Consider the following 8,657-nt stretch of genomic DNA (forward strand, 5'->3'; position numbering starts at 1 on the left):
AATTTTCTTTGTAGAATTGATTTTTTTACAAAATAGTTATGGAGTTTTCCATATTTTCCTGTTTCTTTTTTGTATCCATTTTCAGGAGTTGTATTTTTCTAGGAATTTGGTCCATCTTGGCATTAAATTATTTATAGTATTATTTTCTCTTTATGATCATCCAGATCTGAAGAGACTCTTCTTTGTAGTTCTAATATTGGTTATTTGCATCTTTTTTCTTTTGTCTTGAACAGTCCTGACAGTAATTTATCATTTTTATTAGTCTTTCAAAATACCAAATTTTCCTTTATTGTTCCTCTCATTATTCTTGTTTCTTATTTCATTAACTTCTCATATCGTTTATTTTCTTCCAGAAGAGTTTCATATAAACTTTTCCTTGAGTTTGTATTGCTGCTCTTCTAATTTCTTGAAATAGATGCTTTGTTCATTGATTTTTCAGCTGATCTTCTTTATGAATAATTCATTAAGAACTAATAAATTTCCTCTTAAGAGGAACTTCAGCTGTGTCTCACATTTTTTAGTATGTATTACTTGGTTGTTATGTGGTTAGGTGCCATCAAGTCAGCTCCAGTCATGGGGACCTATGTACAACAGGATGAATCCTGCCTGATCTTGTGCCCTGTTCACAGTCTCTGCGTTAGCCCATCATTGCAGTCACTGTGTCAATTCATCTCCTTAAAGGACTTTCTCTTTTTTGCTGCCCCTCTGCTTTCCAAGCATAATTAATGTCTTTCTGCAGGAACTGGTGCCTCCTGACAAGGTGCTTAAAGTATATAAGAATAAATCTCACCATTCTGAGGAGCGGTGAGGCCTGGCCACCATGATGGACGCTCAGCCTTGGCTTGTGCCATGGGCAGCAGGCCGTCTGCAGAGATTCAAGATGACCATCAAAGAACCTCTTCCTAAAAAGGTTCGATTGAGTGAAACAGACTTCAGAGTTATGGCTAGAGGTGAGTTAATTCTAAGATAGAAGCAGTACAAAGTATATGTGCAAGCTTTAGGAGGACAAGTACACAGATCTAACTCTAATGATGTAACTGGCTTAAGGGAGCCTGAAGAAATCTGAAGCAATGGCAGCAAGAGTCTGCATGCAGGGAAAACATCCCTGTAATGAAACTAGCAACCAAGGAAAAAGAAATGCAAGAGTATACTATTCAAATTCAGTACCTCAAGCAGGTCCAACAGCCGAGTGTTACCCAACTGAGATCAACTATGGTATCCCAGTGATCAGCTTATTTTTCCTAAAAATGAAAGATGAACTGGAACAGACTAAGGACAGACTGAAACAAACCCAAAATGAACTGAGAGCCTAAAGTTTACGCCTGTTAGGTAAACAAATCATATTTCCCAGTCAAGACTTCCCTGACAGTTCCACTGTGAGAAAGCTGTGGTGGGACATCTACATACTCAATTCCACACCAAGACTCGATTATTTTAGCCAAAAAGCCACATTCTTTTTTTTTTTAATATATTTTTAAAAGCCACATTCTTAACTGTACAGCTTGTATTGATTAATGTAAAACTTACAAGATGAACCTTGTATTTCAGCTGTTTTTTCTTCCCTGTCCCTTGCTTCAGAGGCCTGGTGGCAACAGACTGTTCCAAAGTCGTGGCTATCTGTGAGACAGTTCCCTTCTAGGAATCTTAGACACTTGAGAAAAGTCTCTGTGTGAAGAAAACAGAGGGAGAAACAGAAATCTTAAGTCTTCTTAAGACACAGTGAAGCATACTGCGTCATCAGACAGTTTGGAGGAATAAAAACTTAAATATTTTAAATCCTGAACTGAACATGTAAAATCCCAATATAAACTAAAATAGAATATGCATCACTCCTAACGCATAGTGACTTACTTAGCTGTATATTGTTGTTATGTGCCATCGAGTCACTTGTGACTCATAGCTACCCTATGTACAAGAGCCCTAAACCCTGCTCTATCCTGTGCCAACCTCACCATCTCCCACACACTCACTCCCACCACCCCAATCACAGAATCGATCCGTCTCATCAAGGGTCTTCCTCCTCTGTGCCATCCCTCCACTCTCCCAAACATGATGTTCCTCCTTGCAACATGCCCATAATATGTCAGACAAAGCTTCAAAATCCTTGACTCCAAGGAGCAGCCCGGCTTCACCCTCTCCAGGATAAACCTGTTTGTTCTCCTAGCAATCCATGGTGTATTCAACACTCTTCTCCAGCACCACAGCTCAAGGCATCAATTATCTTTCTATGCATAGAAAGTTGTATACATAGCACACAATTGCGAAGACTATAGCCCAGATCAGGCACACCTTAGTCTCCAGCCTGGTGTTATTGCTCTTCAGTACTCTTGAGATGTCCCTGACAGCTGACTTTCCCAATGCAATTTGTCTCTTGATTTCCTGTATATTAGTTTTGCCAATGGACTTGATGATTAGTATTGAACTTCTGGGTCAAAACTTGAATGAGGTAATACTGCCTTAAAAAAGTTTATTTGCTGAGAAACAACTTTTAACAGTCATGAGATAATCAACTAATAGATGTTAGTAGAAGTAGTTCATACAAGTAACTAAGCATTTTGTTTGGGGCTCTATTACTTGATTGAGCCTTTGACCAAAGCATTTAATCAATGATTTCTTCTTTGAATGGTCGCTAATGCTGTAGACTGTACAAACATAGAGGCGTGGTTTTCAAAATCAGGTCTGAACTGCTCAAAGCATGATAAACATTCATTTCACAACTAGATTGTGTAAGGATAATGGCTGTAATGAGGGCCTGTGTTTATCCCCTCTCCACAGTGAAATTGTGAAATTGAATCCCCATCCCATTCAACAGGCACATCCTGAAAGACCACTGTCATGTTAATGGGGGATGTATTCCTTCACAGTATTTGGTTGGGTCTTCTGTGTGGCATTCATGATATTAAATGTGTCTTCCAATCATTGGTTTCTTGAAAAAAAAAAGAAAAGAAATCTCACCATTCTTGCTTCTAAGGAATACCCTGGCTTCATTACCTCTCAGACAGATCTGTTCCTCTGTGGCCCATGATACACTAAGTACAACTTACCAACACCTTGTACTACTTTATTATTCAATCGCAAATGTTTTCTAATTTCAATTATGACCCATTCTTTGACTTGGATTTTTAGGATTGAATATGTTATTTTCCAAACATAAGGGAATCTTTTAGAGTAGACCTCTAGTACAGTGAAACTGAGGTTAGAGAACTTGCTATCAATAACTTTAATCCTAGAAATACATTTATGCTAAATTGACAGTTAATTTCTCTCATGCTTTGAAGATATCTTTGATTTTCTGGTTTTTCTTGTTTCTGTTGAGAATAATAACCAGCCGTTTCATGGTAAGTAAATTAATGATGTCAGACTCGATGGCACGGAACAACAACAACAGACCTCTCTCACTTGGAATACACCCTGATAATGATTGATAAACTGATAATGTGTTCCAGGTATTGAGTTTGCCTTTCGTGACCATTGCTTTATCAGCTAGTACTTCAGACAAATCATTGATCAAGAACCTATGTAGTGTTTTATTTACTCATATTGAATCACACATGTCATCCTCAGACCAAAAAAAAAATCATTTTATCAAAAAAGATGTGACTACACAGTCCTCTTCCGGATGCACAGCACCGCAGAGACTGTGAAGACCGGGCAGAATCAGGCAGGGTTTCGTTCTGTGGTGCATGCGTTGCCAAAAATTGGTGCTGTCTCGATGGCACCTAACCACATAACAACAAAGTTGTTTTTGTTGTGTACCAGAGAGTCAGAAATGACCCACAGCTGACCCACAGGAGGGTTTTCAGAGGCAGTTAATTGCACAGGAGGAGACTGTCTATCCTTTTCCCTCTGAGCAACCAGATGCCTTGAACCGCGTGCCCTCGGGATCGCAGCGCAGTTTCTAACAACAAAGCAGGACATATTAAAATATTCGTGACACAGCTAAATCTGGATCCACTGGTTCACACACCATCCCACCTAGCTTCTTTTAGAAGCTGATCATCTAAAAAAGCCTTGGACAGGAAACAGTATGAAGATACACTTCACCAAAGACATGGAGACCGCAAAGAAACACAAAGAAAAGCTACTTAGATACTGTTTGCTATTGTTAAGTACCACTGAGTGGGAATTTATTCACTGCTGGATCTCCAAGAGTTTTCAGAGCAGTAAATTTAAAAAAGAAGGCGGGGGCGGGGGGGAAGGGGGCAAAGAGACTGCCCATCCTTCTCCTGCAGAGCAGCCTGTGGATTCAACTCATTTGCCTCTGGGTTGACAACTCCTTACTACTAAACCACCAGGACTTCTTGTTGTTGCTGTTGTTGTTGTTGTGGAGTACCATCAGGTCAGGACTGACTCATAACTGACTCTCCAGTGGTTTTTCAGAGGCAGTAAATCACACGGGAGAAGACTACCCATCTTTTCCCCTGAAGCAGATGGTGGATTCAAGCATTGCATGTACCTCTGCTTGGCAGCGTAATTCCTCACTATTGAGCCACCAGAGTTCCCCAAATTAGCTATTGTTATTGTTATGAGGTGCCATCAAGTTGAGTATGATGCATAATGACCCTATAAACAACAGATCTAAACTTGTCCTATCCTGTGCCAACTTCACAATCTCTGACATACTCAAACTGTATGTCATTGTTCCAATCCACATGGTTGAGGGTCTTTCTCTCCTTTCTCATCCTCCCTACATTTCCAAGCATAATGTCCTTCTCCAAGAAATAGTCTCTCCTAGCAACGTGCCCATTCTTGCTTCCAAGGAGCACTCTGGCTGCACGTTCTTCAAGACATATGTTTGTTCTTTTGGCAGTCCAAGAGATATTTCAGTACTCCTACAACACCACAGCTCAAAGACATCAATTTTTCCTGTAATCCTTATTCACTGTCTAGCTCTCAGCAGCATAGCAAAAGATTGAAAAGACCATGGCCTGAATCAGGTGAACCTTAGTCCTCAAACTAACATCACTGACCGTCAGTAATTTGGAGATCTCTCTGAATGCAGACTTTTCCAGTGCGATATTGTTGTTGTTGTCGTTAAGTGCTGTCGAGAGTACAACCCATAGGGACTCTACAAATAACAGATCTGAGCCCTGTTCTATCCTGTGCCATCCTCACACTTCCCGACACACTAGAGCCCACAGTAGGAGTCACTGTGCCAATCCTTCTCCTTCCTCTCTTTTGCCAAACTTTCTGAGCATCATGTCCTTCTCTAAGAAATAGCTCCTCCTAGTAACATGCCCAAAGAATGTGAAGCTCCAAAGAGCACTCTGGCTGCACCCTCTCCAAGACATATTTATTTGTTCATTTGACCATCCATGGAATGTTAAGTACTCTTCTCCAACACCACAGCTTAAAGGCATAAATTTTTCTTCTGTCATCCTTATTCACTGTCCAGCTCTCACATGCATAGCAAGTAATCACAAAGACCATGGCTTGAATCAGACACACCTTAGTCCTCAAACTGACATCATTACTCCTCAATAATTTGGAAAGGTCCCTAACTGCAGACTTTTCAGTGTAATGCATCACCTTATTTCCTTACTGTTGGTACCAAGGGTCTTGATTGTGGATCCAAGTAAGACGAAGTTGTTGACAGTTTCACTCTTCTCTCCATCTATCAGGACGCTGCCTATCAATCCAGTGATAAACATTTGTGTTCTTGACATTGAGATGTAATCCATATTGAAGGCTACAGTTATTCAATCTTCTGTAGCAACTGTTTCAAGTCACTTTCAGCAAGCAAGGTTGTGTCACCTGCCTTACACAGGTTATTGATGAGTCTCCCTCCCATCCTGATGCCTCATTCTTCTTCATTGTATCCAGTTTCTCAAATAATTTGCTGAACATACAGACTGAATAGATATAAAGGAAAGATACAACTCTGATGCATTCCCTTCTGAATTTTAATCCACGTAGTGTTCCTTTGGTTGTTCACACAACAGCCTCCTGGTCTCGATATAGGTTTCACATGAGCATAAATAAGTGTTCTGGGATTCCCATTCTTTTCAGTATTAGCCATAACTTGTTATGACCCACACAGTCAAATGCCTCTGCATAGTCAATAAAGCATAAATAAACATTGTTCTGGCATCCTTTGCTTTCATTCAGTTCTATCTGACATCAACAATGATCTCTGCAACCATAGCCTCTTCTAAATCCAGCTTAAACTTCTGGAATTTCTCTATGTACTGTTGTAGCCATTTTTTAATGATCTTCAGCAGTAATTTGTTTGCATGTGATATTAATGAGTTTCCACATTCTGATGGAATATATATATATTTCTTAGAAATAGGAACAAAGTTGGTCAGCCAGTTCAGTACAATATGGTTAACAACAATATGGTCCTCCAAATTTCCTGGAACAGACTGGTGAGCACATCCAGGCCCGCATCTGGTAATAGAAACAAGTCAATTGATATCCCATCGATTCTTGGGGCCTTATTTATTTTTTGCCAATGCCTCTATTGCAGCTTGAACTTCTTACTTACCATTTGCTCTTGATCATATGGTATTCCATGAGGCAAATCAAAACAACAAAGAGATAGCATCTTACCCCAGCAACAATAACAAAATTCAGTAAGACCATAAACAACAAATATTGACAAGGATGTGGAGAGACTAGAACTGACATTGCTGGTAGAAATGTAAAATGGTGAGTCACTATAGAAGGCAGTCTGGCACTTTCTTAAAATGTTGAAAATGAAATACCATTTGTTCCAGTAATCTCACTACTAGGTATATAGGAATATATCCCAAGGCAATTAGAGCTGTGACATGAATTCATACATGCACACTCAAGTTTATGACAACATCATTTACATAGGTAAAGGGATGGACACCACCCAATCAATCAATAACGACCAGTTAAAGAATGTATAGTATATTCACATAATAAAATATTATCCAATACTAGATACAATAAAGAACTCAAAACACTACATAATATGGTTGAATCTAGAGGAAATGATGCTGCGTGACATTGTTGCTGTTATGTGTCAAGTTGACTGCAATTCATAGTGACCCTATGAATAACAGATTTGAACCTTGCTTTATCCTATGCCATCTTCATCATCTCCAATGTGAGCCCATTGCTATAGTCACCAAGTCAATCATCTCTTTGAGAGTCTTTCTCTCCTACACTAACTTCATTTTTCCAAGCATGATGTCCTCCTCCAAGGTCCCTCCTAACAACATGCACAAACTACGTGAGATGAAGTTTCTCCATTCTTGCCTCTAAGTAGCACCTTGGTAGCACTTCCTTCAAAGTGAACTTGTCTGCTCTTTTGGCCATTCATAGAATATTCTGTGCTCTTCTCAAACACAACAAATCACAGGTTTTCAATTCTTCCATCTTCCTTATCCATTATCCAACTTTGAGATACACAGGAAACAACTGAAAACCCATTAATTTAATCAGACACATCTTAGTTTTTAAACAGACCTCATTGTTCTTTAGTACCTTGGAGAGGTCCCTAATAGCAGATTTCCCCAATATGGCGCATCTTTAGATTTTGTACAAAGAGTGTTGATTGTGGATCCACAATGAAATCATTGATAATTTTAGGCTTTTCTCCATCCTGATGTTGCCTATTGGCCTAGAAGTAAAGATTTTTGTTTTCATTGTTTGAGAAGTAATCCATATTGAAGGCTTTTCTGAAGCAAGTGTTTTAAGTCCACTTTCAGTAAGCAAGGTTGTTGTGCCATCTGCATGATGCTAGTTATTGATGAATTCTCTCCTCTGAGCTTGATGCCACATTCTTCATACAACTTTTTTAAATGATTTGCTCAGTATAGAAAGTGAACAGGTATGGGAGGAAAGATACAGCCCTGGCACACACCTTTCTTAATTTAAACTGTGTAATGTTCTCGACGGCAACAACAACAACATAGAGAGTGTTAACAACAACAACAACATAGAGAAAGCTCATTTGGCCTACTGGACAGAAAGTGGGTGATTTTAATCTACGGCCCTCACGCCTGGTTTTAATTGTTTTTTGTCAAACATTCTTCTAAGTGGTAGAGCACTGGTCTGTCCATTTGCTGTACAGAGGTAACTTGTGGTTGCTGTGATGCTAAACACTGACACTGATGTGTCAAATGTCATAATGTTACCCATGGTGGACAGCAGGAGTGGCATCTACTTCTGAAATAGCTTGCCCCCGGAAACTCTATAAACTTGGAGAAACAATGAAAGTCTTTCATTCATAGGGTTGCTATGAGTCATCTATGACTCGATGACACTTAACAGCAACAACAACATCGTTCTCTTGCACTGTTCTGACACCTGCCTCTTGGCCTAGGTCTAGGTTTCACAAGGGCAAAATTAAGTGTCCTGGGATTCTCAATGTTATCTATTATTTCTTGTGATTCACACAGTGAAACACCTCCACATAAAACATAGATAGACATCCTTCTGGTATTCTCTACTTTCAGCCAAGATCCACTTGACATCAACAATGGTAACTCTGATGCCTCTTCGAAATCTGATTGAATTCCTGGCAGTTCTCTATCAACATACTATTCAAGCCATTTAAAAATAATCAATCTTCAGCAAGATTCTGATGGCATGTGATATTAATGATGTTGTTGTTGTTGTTGTTATGTGCCATTGAGTGGCTTGCGACTCATAGCGACCCTATGTAGAACAGCCCTAAACTC

General features: G+C 39.5%; 1 pseudogene; it reads left to right on the top strand.

Annotated features, from left to right (window-relative positions):
• Window positions 1-880: 880 nt before the first annotated feature.
• Window positions 881-1,639, top strand: LOC102860586 (annotated as a pseudogene).
• The last annotated feature ends 7,018 nt before the right edge of the window (window positions 1,640-8,657 follow it).

This window comes from Elephantulus edwardii, unplaced genomic scaffold, assembly GCF_000299155.1.
Source record: "Elephantulus edwardii isolate Elephantulus edwardi_28Jun2011 unplaced genomic scaffold, EleEdw1.0 scaffold00026, whole genome shotgun sequence".
Lineage (NCBI taxonomy): Eukaryota > Metazoa > Chordata > Mammalia > Macroscelidea > Macroscelididae > Elephantulus > Elephantulus edwardii.